Consider the following 12,069-nt stretch of genomic DNA (forward strand, 5'->3'; position numbering starts at 1 on the left):
AAAATCCCTTTCAGAGCTGAGTCAAAACTATCCAGAACAAAATAAAGTCTTGCTGGGAATCTAGAATTTTCTAGTATTTTCACATAAGAGAAAAACTGACTTTCAAATGAAACTGCAAATGTAGCTATCTTGTCCAGAAAGAACTAAAGAAAAATGCTAAATAAATGCTTCTAATACCAGTAAGTAGTACACACATCAACCTGAAATTTCATTTGCAAAGCAGACTGCCCAGTTGACTCAACTCAATGATACAGAATTATCCAAAACCCAGAAGTTAGTATGTTTACCTACATTAAGGGAGGAGTTATTTGAACAGAAGAGAAAGTCTGAAGACACAGTATAGCAGCAAATTCCCCTTAATGTGCAATAAAAAGATATAGAAAATATCCAGAAGCTCTCATCTATGTGAGATAACGGAGTCCTCAATTTAAGATACTCTTCTCTGTATATTTCAACGTACACTAAAGCAGTACTATTCTAATTTTCCTATACCTGTGATAATAAAGGGTAGCCAATTTGAACAAATGAATAAATTTAATTGAGAAAGAACAAAATACTTTCCAAAGAATATATTGTTATCATTTCAGATACACACACAGACACACAGACACACAGACACTCACTCTCTCTCTCTCTCTCTCATGTGTCAATTTTTTTAAACAAACAAGAATACAGATCTTTAAGATCTGTTATACTTCTTACACCCAGGAGACAAAGAAGAAAACAGTATCAACATGCCTTCCAGAGCTCTGATGTCTGGGTGCCCTCAATACTGACATATTGCCTAAACGGAAAAAAAGAGCATTCAAACCCAAACTAATTCTTCTCATTAAAAACATAGTTAGTCAATTTTAAAAAATCACATTTAAGAATAATGTTAACATAATATAGAATATATTATGGACTGAACTCCACCTTAATAGATGAATTTCCATTTCTTCAGTTTTCTGATAGAATGTTCAATCACTTCTAACAATAGCATAGCATTATTTCCTATTCTACATTCTAACCTTCTTCCTTTAAGATTATAATTTTATAAGATAAATCTGATTATACAATTTAGTTATGTGTAGTTTCACCTATTTAGCTTTGATAAACTCCATTCTGCACAACTCTACAAATTTTACTTAATGAAACAATTACAATGGCTACTACTACCCAATGTTGTTGATAAGTAATAAAACACAAGAAGTTTACAAGGAGTTAGATTAATTCTCACAACACTATAGGGAAAAATTACTATCACCCACAACTTGTATATTAGTAATATAAGTTCAACACCTGGTACGTGCCCAAATTGGAATTTATTTCCAGTCAGTCTGATTTCCAAGCTCTTAAATTATCATACTTGTTGTTATTAAAATCTCGTTGTAATAAAATACCCACCACACCCATCCAAATAGAGCACACAAAACTAACACAGTTCCACTTGGTGAAATTTAATGGGAGAACAAGTCAAGGGAAAGGGGCAAGAGAAAGAAGAGAAAAGAATGAAGAGAAGAGAGAGCATGAGGGCAGAAGAAGTCTGCCTTTCATTTGGTATATGACATAACTATTCCCACAAGGAGTTGGGATTTGGACCAAAGGAATACTGGGAAGTAGGGCTGTTGCCATGTCAACAGTTACCAAATGGTGTCGCTGCTCAAGGCAATTCCTGATACCAACAATACTGCTGTTATAATTCAACATATTTCAAAAAGTAGTTCACAAAAAAAAAAAAAAAAAAAAACAAAGTCTATACACACAGGGAATTGTTCTTTCATCATTAGCTGTTACTAGTTCTGCCGCATGACTATTATATTTATGGAGATGAAAGTAAATATTATCTCATAAGGAAAATTACTGACTTAGAATAACCAAAGATTGTTAATAAGGATTATTATAACCCAACTATTAGATTAACATTACTTTATAATAATATTACTTCTAATAATCCCCCTGGTGTTCCAAAATATGATAGTACAGGTCCTAAAACTGCCACCCATTTCTCCTTGTTTCAAGCTCTGGCCGAATCTTTCCTGCACTGTGACAGCCAACTCTGTGAAAAACTGACTCATAAAAGGGCAGTGAAAGAACACAGACTAGAAACCATTAAAAAAAAAAGTCTATTCAGTCCCAAAAAAAAGGACACCTGCCTGGTAAGATAAAGGAGAGAGCAAGCAGTGAAGATCCAGGTAAATATATTTAAAATGCAAATTATACCAGCCCTCAACAAACACCGAGAAGTCAACAAAATGATCTAAGTATTAAAAAGAAAAAAGAAAACAAACAAACAAAAAAATCCCAAAAACCCCAAACCACTCTTTCTCTTCAACAAGGTGGCCAAGTAGCAGATACCAACATGCAGATCTTCATGAAGACCCTAATGGGCAAGACCATTACTCTTGAGATTGAGCCCAGTGACACCATCAATAATGATCCAAGACAGGGAAGGCATCCCACCGATGAGCAGAGCTGATATTTGCTGGCAAACATTTGGAGGATGGCCACAACCTGTCCAACTACAACATCTAGAAAGAGTCCACCTTGCACCTGGTGCTGTGTCTGCACAGTGGCATCATCGAGTCATCCCTTTGTCACCTTGTCCAGAATTACAATTGTGACAAGATGATCTGCCACAAGTGCTACTCATGCCTGCACACAGTGTAGTCAACTGCTACAAGAAGTTCGGCCACTCCAACAACCTGAGCCCCAAAGAAGAAGGTCAAATAAGGCTGGGGCCATACCTGGCCTGTGACCCTGTGACCAAATAAAATCCATTGACAAGGGCAAAAAAAAAAAAAAAAAGAGAGAGGGAGAGAGAGAATGACAAATAAAAATATCAAGCTGGGCACAGGACTTAAACCCTAGCATTAAGAGACAGAGGGCAGGCACATCTCTGTAAGTCTGAAGGCAGCCTGGTCTACAAGGTGAGTTCCAGGACAGCCAGGGCTATACAGAAAACTCTGACTGTAAAACAAAACAAAATTCTGACAATTAGCTTTTCTTTGTAAAACCATTATGACTCTTTAGCATATCCAACAAAAATTCATGTATTGGTGGCAAGAAAATATACTGTTAACTATGAATACTCTATGCTGGTACAGAACACCAGACAAACCCACATTTGGAAAATAGCTGTGTAAGAAATATGGTAAGACACACATTTAAACAACTAACATTATTGGATTTTGTACTAAAAACTGAGATCTTACGAGTAAACTGTAGTGGTTTGGCTTGATGCTGCTTGTATATTATTATTCATATTGGTTCCTCAAGAGGGGTTGCCCCAACCCCACAAGCAGAGCATCATGTACTTAGGTGATGCTATGTGAACCTTCTCTCCACTTTAATAGGTCAATAAATGGTTAGAGCCTATGATTGGGTACTGGATAGGAAAGGTGGGACTGGAGGCTCTGGAGGGGGTGGCAGGTAGAAGGAGAAAAAGAATGAAGGAAGAGGAGAGAAGGAAGCCACTATACACCAGAATCATGTGGCTGGGAGAAACCAGAAGTAGTAAGGAGTCTTAGAATTGGGAAATAAGTTAGTATTGTATTAGATATGCCCAATGTAGGCATATAACTTATAATTAAAATATTTGGATTGTGTGTCTTTTACATGGGCTGTTAGGGTTGGAAATTTTAGTAACAAATTGACAAACCCATGTCTGGCTTAGAACCAAAGTAACCCGATACGGAAATCCACCCCCATCCACTCATTATTAACAACTAGGGCTTCACTCTAAAGCTGCTTCAGGGTGGAAATTAAGCATGAGTCTAAAGGGTATACAGAGAGCTAGCTGAGAGGCTCCCTTCCCAAGTCCCAAGCAAACCTAGGCAACCAGAGGTACCACACCAGTCCTGAGCTGGGACACAAGGTGGCGCCAATCCCACAACATAGTTGGGGTTCCCTGAGTCTGAGAGAAAAAAAAGGACAGGAAGTCAAGGTTGCCTGAGATGAGGCCTTCACAACTGAAAATTAGCAACTGAAAACACAGCAGGTATTTTTCCAAAGCTTTCTCACAGATAAGAATGGGCTGATCTAGGCATCTCTCTCCCAAGTCACCCTTCCCATGCACACTTTGATTTCCAACATCCCTCCACTTCTAAACACAGGTAGCAAGACCAGCTCTCTCAACTGCTTACACTGCAGGCTGTGTAAGATCAATACACAGGCTGAAGGCTATACAGGACAGTCAAAAGACCTAAAGGGCTCAAAACACAAAAGCCAAGGGTCTTTGTACAGTCAGCCCCTCCCTACTAGTGAAAGAATCTGAAAGGACCTTAATGTCCTAAATCAAACACCAGAAGGAAACAAAGATAAAAGAAACTTCAGACCAAATATAAGAAATAAAATAGTACCACAGCAATCTTTTCCTCCTTCACTTTTTCCCACATAAGGTGCTATCGAGAATTGAGGAGTTTCTTAAGTAGTGAATATAAAAAGCATTGATTTTGTTTTTAACATTCTTAGCTTGAATATATATGACCAAAGTCTAAGAAATTAAATTTGCCAAGGTATGTTGAAGAAAATTTTTGCATTTTCTATAGGCTAACTCTAAAAGCTGTACCAGGATCCACTCTGACGTAACACTTTACCAGCAAAACTTGTAATTATAAACAGTATGATCTGCTCTCTTTAAGCAAATATCTTGATTGATTAGTATTTAACTTTAACTCAATGAATAAATAAAATAGTTAGATTCAGTCATCACAGAGACAACAACAGTACAATTAATACTGTAATGAAAATGTAGCTCTACCATATGTCTATATAACAAGGAACTATAGTAAGGACTAAAAAGTGCTAATATTGCACATACCCTAAGAGGCATGGACCTGGGCAGGAGAGATAGCTCAGTGGATAAGAGGTCCTGAGTTCAGTTCCCAACAACCACATGGTGGCTCACAACCATCTGTAATGGGATCTGATGCCCTATCCTGATGTGTCTGAAGACAGCTACAGTGTACTCATGTTAATTAATTAATTAATCAATCAATTAATTAATTAGCCATGTTCCCAGAGAAACAAGGTGAATTCATCTAAACCACTATGAAGACAACCAGGCAATCAAGCACAGTGATATTGAAAGAGCGTACCCCAAAACGGGGAGCTGCATCTCTCGCTCCGATCGCGGGTTGGGGTGCAATAACAATGGATGTTTGGAAAAGTTAAAAAACAAGAAAGCTATAGAATTTTCCCCACCAAATTCCCCTACAAAAAGATAAGAAAAACAAAGGGGAATAAACCCAAAACAGTAATTTGGAAAACCCTCCATTTAAAAAGTACTTACAAAGAGGGCCAGAGAAGGCTCGAAAGGTAAATAAATCCCTTGCCTTGAAATCCGAGTTCAGTTCCAGGAACCCATGTAAAAGGAGAGAACTGGAAAAAATACTACTAGAATGGCTTTCCTAACTCCCACACTTTCTCCTGTATAATCCACTCCCTGATTCTTTGCATTCTTGCTACATTCTTGATTGTTACTAGGAATACATGAGACTTGAGTTAAAAAAAAACAAAGAAAAACAAGAAGCAAACCCACACACAAATTATACTTAAGCATATTCTATCAGTCTCTATGTCCTCCACACAGAAGTCTTCCCCTCCCCAGACTCTGTTTCTCTTAGGTTCTACTTTTCATTTCCTTTAAGACTTTCCAAGCTGCTCTAACACAGTGTTCTGTAAATAAATGCTGGTGTACTTCTGATGATGCAGAAAGAGCTCATGGCTGCCCAAATATAACATCAGTGTGAGCTGTCTCCACTGGGTAGTGAAAGCAGCCATGTTTCCAGTTGTCTTTGGCTTTCTTTGTGCTGTTTGCCTAGATATGCTGTGCTTTTCCCCAAATCAAATCACCTGTTATTGTTACATGTGACCTGCTGGCCACCAGCACTTCCTCTAGAACTTGGTACTTGAGCCAGAACGATGTTCCTGAAGTCAATGATAGCAATAGCAAGCCTTAACTGAGCCATCTATAACGTATAGGGCTCGGCCTGGGCACTCTTTCCACTGTTTTGTTTATCCGGTAATCGTGCCTCATTTTCAGATACAGAAATGGAGTGTAAAGGGATTACCTGCCTTAACCAAGAACCCACTCAGCAAGAGTGAAAAACCAAACTTCAAGCCCACGCTATCTGACCTCTGACTTCCCTCAAAACATGGGCAACAGCTGAACCTCTAATTCTGCCAGCCAGTTCTTCTGTTCCAGATTTTCATGAAGCTAGAATTATGTGTGCTCAACTGGACATACCTCATAAAATTAGAGGTCTTTAAATATCTGAATTCTTTAGACTGAAAAAATATGACACCATGCCCTTTAAAAGCTTGCAGTCTAGATTTGTTGATGATGTTCTCATAATTCATTAAAAATTTATTACACAATAGACATTGCAATGGATTCGCAATCTTCGTCACATCGTATGAGATAAGAAAATTGAGATTTTGAAATTTTAAGTGGCTTACTCGTGCTCCAACAGATAACAGTAGCTAAATGAAAATCTGAATGGCCCGAAAAGCAACCTCATCCATAAATATAGCTATGCTTCATTAATCCAGCAGGAGGAACAGGGGTTGTAAGCCATCCAGAATTACTGCAAAGTTCTCAGAATTCTTCCGAGAATGAGCATCACACATTATACCACAACATAAAATACTAAATGAAGAGTGGGTTCCACTGAGATGGTATCATTTACTGGTAATAGAATGTCATGTCACACACTGCATGTCTCTTCCTACTGAAATACTATTGTCAAGATTATCCTGGGCAGTAGTGAGTTCTCACTTTCTCAGTGATGGAAAAGGGGGCTATATTCTAAGGCTGCTTTTCTTCTTTGTTTTGGTCATTTTTTTGGCTACTTTTAACTGTCATTTTTACCCAATCTAGAATCACCTGGGAAGAGAGTCTTACTTAGGAATTGTTTCGATCATGTTGGAGTATAGACACGTTTTGGTGGTTGTGGTGGTGGTGGTGGTAGATATCTTGAATTTTTTTTTTTTAATCTCAGCACCCAATGACTATCTTACTCTTGGTACCAATTTTTGTTCTAGTCTTATTTGTCTTACTGTCATTACATATCCTGGCAAGATCAACTTAGGGAACAAGGGATTATGGTGGCTTGAATGAGAATGGCTGCCAAAGGTTCATATGTTTGAATACTTAGTAAGAAGTCCTAGCTCATCCTACAACAGATAGAGGCCTTATATCCAAAATATACAAAGAACTCAAGAAGTTAGACCGCAGGGAAACAAATAACCCTATTAAAAATGGGGTTCAGCACTGAACTGAGAATAGGTCCCCTATTGAAGGAATCAGAGAAAGAACTGGAAGAGCTTGAAGGGGCTCGAGACCCCAAAAGTACAACAATGCCAAGCAACCAGAGCTTCCAGAGAATAAGCCACTACCTAAAGACTATACATGGACTGACCCTGGACTCTGACCCCATAGGTAGCAATGAATATCCTAGTAAGAGCACCAGTGGAAGGGGAAGCCCTGGGTCCTGCTAAGACTGAACCCCCAGTGAACTAGTCTATGGGGGGAGGGCGGTAATGGGGGGAGGGTTGGGAGGGGAACACCCATAAGGAAGGGGAGGGGGGAGGGGGATGTTTGCCCGGAAACCGGGAAAGGGAATAACACTCGAAATGTATATAAGAAATACTCAATAAAAAAAAATGGGGTTCAGAGCTAAACAAAGAATTCACAGCTGAGGAATGCCGAATGGCTGAGAAACACCTAAAGAAATGTTCAACATCGTTAGTCATAAGGGAAATGCAAATCAAAACAACCCTGAGATTTCACCTCACACCAGTGAGAATGGCTAAGATCAAAAACTCAGGTGACAGCAGATGCTGGCGAGGATGTGGAGAAAGAGGAACTCTCCTCCATTGTTGGTGTGATTGCAGACTGTTAAAACCATTCTGGAAATCAGTCTGGAGGTTCCTCAGAAAATTGGACATTGAACTGCCTGAGGATCCAGCTCTACCTCTCTTGGGCATATACCCAAAACATGCCTCAACATATAAAAGAGACACGTGCTCCACTATGTTCATCGCAGCCTTATTTATAATAGCCAGAAGCTGGAAAGAACCCAGATGCCCTTCAACAGAGGAATGGATACAGAAAATGTGGTACATCTACACAATGGAATATTACTCAGCTATCAAAAACAACGAGTTTATGAAATTCGTAGGCAAATGGTTGGAACTGGAAAATATCATCCTGAGTGAGCTAACCCAATCACAGAAAGACATACATGGTATGCACTCATTGATAAGTGGCTATTAGCCCAAATGCTTGAATTACCCTAGATCCCTAGAACAAAGGAAACTCAAGACGGATGATCAAAATGTGAATGCTTCACTCCTTCTTTAAATGAGGAAAAAGAATACCCTTGGCAGGGAAGGGAGAGGCAAAGATTAAAACAGAGACTGAAGGAACACCCATTCACAGCCTCCCCCACATGTGGCCCATACATATACAGCCACCCAATTAGACAAGATGGATGAAGCAAAGAAGTGCAGACCGACAGGAGCCGGATGTAGATTGCTCCTGAGAGACACAGCCAGAATACAGCAAATACAGAGGCGAATGCCAGCAGCAAACCACTGAACTGAGAATAGGTCCCCTATTGAAGGAATCAGAGAAAGAACTGGAAGAACTTGAAGGGGCTCGAGACTCCAAAAGTACAACAATGCCAAGCAACCAGAGCTTCCAGGGACTAAGCCACTACCTAAAGACTATACATGGACTGACCCTGGACTCTGACCCCATAGGTAGCAATGAATATCCTAGTAAGAGCACCAGTGGAAGGGGAAGCCCTGGGTCCTGCTAAGACTGAACCCCCAGTGAACTAGTCTATGGGGGGAGGGCGGCAATGGGGGGAGGGATGGGAGGGGAACACCCATAAGAAAGGGGAGGGATGAGGGGGATGTTTGCCCGGAAACCGGGAAAGGGAATAACACTCGAAATGTATATAAGAAATACTCAAGTTAATAAAAAAAAAAAAAAAAAAAAAAAGAAGTCCTAGCTCACTATGGGCAGCACCATTCCCTAGGTTGGGCCCTGAACTATATATAGAAGTGAAAAAAGCTAGTAAGTAACTATCCATGCAAATATGCTCTCTTTACTCTTGACTGTGAATATTCGTCACGCATCTGCCTCAAATTCCTGCAATTCCTATGATTTTCCTGAAATAATGGACTGTTACCTGAAATTGTAAGTCAAATAAACTCTGTGTTTGTCACTATTCTATTGCTACGAGGAGATACCATGACTAAAGCAACTCTTGTAAAAGAAAATTTTTAATTGGGGGCTTGCTTACAGTTTTAGAAAATCAGTACACGTTATCATTGCCAGAAGCAAATAAGAAGGTGCTGGGGCAGTAACTGAGGGCTGTACATCCTAATATATCCCAGAATGATACACTGGACTTTGAAACCTCTAAACCCACTCCTTCAATAACATGCCTCCTCCAATAAGGCCATACCTATTCGCAAAGGCCACACCTCCTAATCCTTCTCAAATAATTCAACTCCCTGATGACTGAGTATTCAAACATATAAGCCTATTGGGGTTCATATACAAAAGAATGTAAATGACTAAACTAAATACTACACCAAGGACTGTGGAGAACCAACCCACTCATTGGACATTCTGTGCATGTGATGGCTTGTACTGGGTAGGGTTTTTCCTAAAAGGAAGAAACACACAATGTAAAGCCATAAAATTATAGGATACCACAAACTGTGGCTTTCCTCTTTGTGAAACATTAACATACTTTAAAAATTCGGTTTTTACAAAAATCACGAGCAACAGAATACTGAGGCAGCCACATGCCCCTCCCTCTATAAGAGGTCTGAAATGGCACTGTTGTTTTTTCCTGATCTTTGAGAAGAAACAATCAGACAATTTCAGTTGGGCTCTATTGAAAAGCCCTCACTGGGATCTAGAGGTGAGGTGGTCTATTCAGATATTTTGATGTTCAGAAGCCTACCTCCAAGAAGAAAACCGGACCAACCAACTTAGCCTCAACACAACCCTTTTCTTCTGGTCAACTTTAAATAGTGGGAGGGAAAAATAAAACAATAAAAGCCTAAAGCATAATAAGGTTATGAGGAGGTAAAGAGCTACTCTATTGATAAAAAACTCCACAAAGGTCCGCTGAGGTTATCCAAAGCTAGAACTGAAACATATAGATTCACTGAATCCCAGACAGTTATATAACACAAGTGTCATGTATTTTACACACTGCAGGGCCCCTAAGAATTGCACCCCAAGCACCATCAACTGTGTCCTGTGTATTGAGGACTTACACATTCTGTTTAAGTAGTTTCTGACTACATGTGTTCTCTACTGTGTGGTGATATTTTGGTACTATCCCTCTAGGACCTTGCCCATCCTACAGGCTTGCCTTCTCTTGGGCATGCTTGAGGTTTTAGGCACAGTCAAAACAATAGGCCATTTCTTTCCATTCCCCCTCTGTACTGTTAAGTCAGCAGTCAGCAGAAGATAAAGCAACTTGGATTGGACTAAAGGTACCTTTGCTGAATTATAATTAATTTTGTTAGGCTTTCCGTTTTAAATTTTCATCGCATTTTTATGTGTATGTATGTGTATACATGTATGGGTGCGGAGGTCAGAGGCCAACTTGTGGGTGGTAGCTCCTTCTACCATATGTGATCCAGGTATTGAATTCAAGTCATCAAGCTCTGTGGCAAAAGCCTTTTGCTGAGCCTTCATGCTGGTCCTCAATTTTTATAATAGTTCTTCATGAGGAAAATGGACTTGACAAACAGATCTTATATTCAAGACTATTATTACTGTTGGCGAACTTTCCCATATTGATGTAAAAGGGTAAAAAAACCCTCCTAAACATTAATGATTGAACAAGGTGAGCATTCAACTAAATGGGTGTCTCCTCAGCTAGGCTTTGAGAAATTAGAAATCTACAGAAATAGCCAACCCCAGGAGTTTAATGTAGGCCTTGTTCTGTCTGAGAACAGAATTTCGACTAGATGTTGACCCTTCACATCATTGTGTTGAACATTGAGCATCCTATTTCCCCAGTCCATCCCTCTCCTGTATTCTGCTGAAATCTGTGGCACTGCTCTGTGTAAGGTGATGCCATTATGGAGCAAGGCGAGTCCGGGATAAGGCATACCCTATCATTGGATGAGAAGGAATGGTAGGTGGGGAAAAGTCTAGGAAGGAGGGAGGAGAAAGAGAGGTGAGGAAAAGCGAGATGGAGACAACAGAGCAGGATGATCCAGGTCCAGGTGGATAGTTTTCCAAAGCATTGTTTAAATTTGGCTTATGAGAAAGGAACAGATTTGTAGAGATAACAGTACTTGTTTGGTTCACATGGTATAAAAGAAACCAGTATGTTTACCTCCCTTTGACTCACTCTTTTTGTTAGCTACATCTTAAAAGGACAAAGTCTTGCATTTTGCCATATATTCATAAGTGTATATTCATCCAAATTACTGGCAGTATTTCATTATTTTTGCCTAAGAAGATGTTGTCTGATTCCTGGCAGCTGTAGTGACTGGTGTTTGCAGGATGCTGGGATTCAGACTGCAGGCCTCATGATCGCACAGCAAGTTCTTTCAACCTGGGAAGTATCTGTCTAATCACCAGAGTTATAGTTTATAAGAAGGCGAATATAGATTTAAACATGGACACTAAGGGAGGAGAAACACACATGAAAGAATGACAGGCATGAGAGAAGGGGAGGCAGATGTGGGGAGTTGAGCTGTGTAAAGCAAAGACAGAGTGAGCTGGGGCCAAGAACAGATAATTAGAAAAACTTTTAATTAATTAATTAATTAATTGATTAATTAATTAACTCATTAATGTATTCTGTGTCCATATGTCTATATATGTTAGTGTGTGTATATGGAGACCAGAGGACAAATGAGTGGGGAGGTCGTCCTCCTACACCATGGATTGTAGTGATAGAATTTGGATCCTCATAGGTGATGACAAATTCATTTACCCCTTTTAAAAGTGACAATTTTTATTTGTGTGTGTGTGTGTGTGTGTGTGTATGACAGGATTTGTATGTGTGAATGTTGTAGAAATGGTTTAATCCTCAC

At 39.5% G+C, this 12,069-nt stretch overlaps 1 pseudogene; it reads left to right on the forward strand.

Moving 5' to 3' along the window:
• LOC148005534 (polyubiquitin-C-like) overlaps positions 1-12,069 on the forward strand; it is a 1,830,776-nt pseudogene that overhangs the window by 1,517,877 nt on the left and 300,830 nt on the right.

Source organism: Rattus norvegicus, chromosome 5 (genome assembly GCF_021556685.1).
Source record: "Rattus norvegicus strain SHRSP/BbbUtx chromosome 5, alternate assembly SHRSP_T2T, whole genome shotgun sequence".
Classification (NCBI taxonomy): domain Eukaryota; kingdom Metazoa; phylum Chordata; class Mammalia; order Rodentia; family Muridae; genus Rattus; species Rattus norvegicus.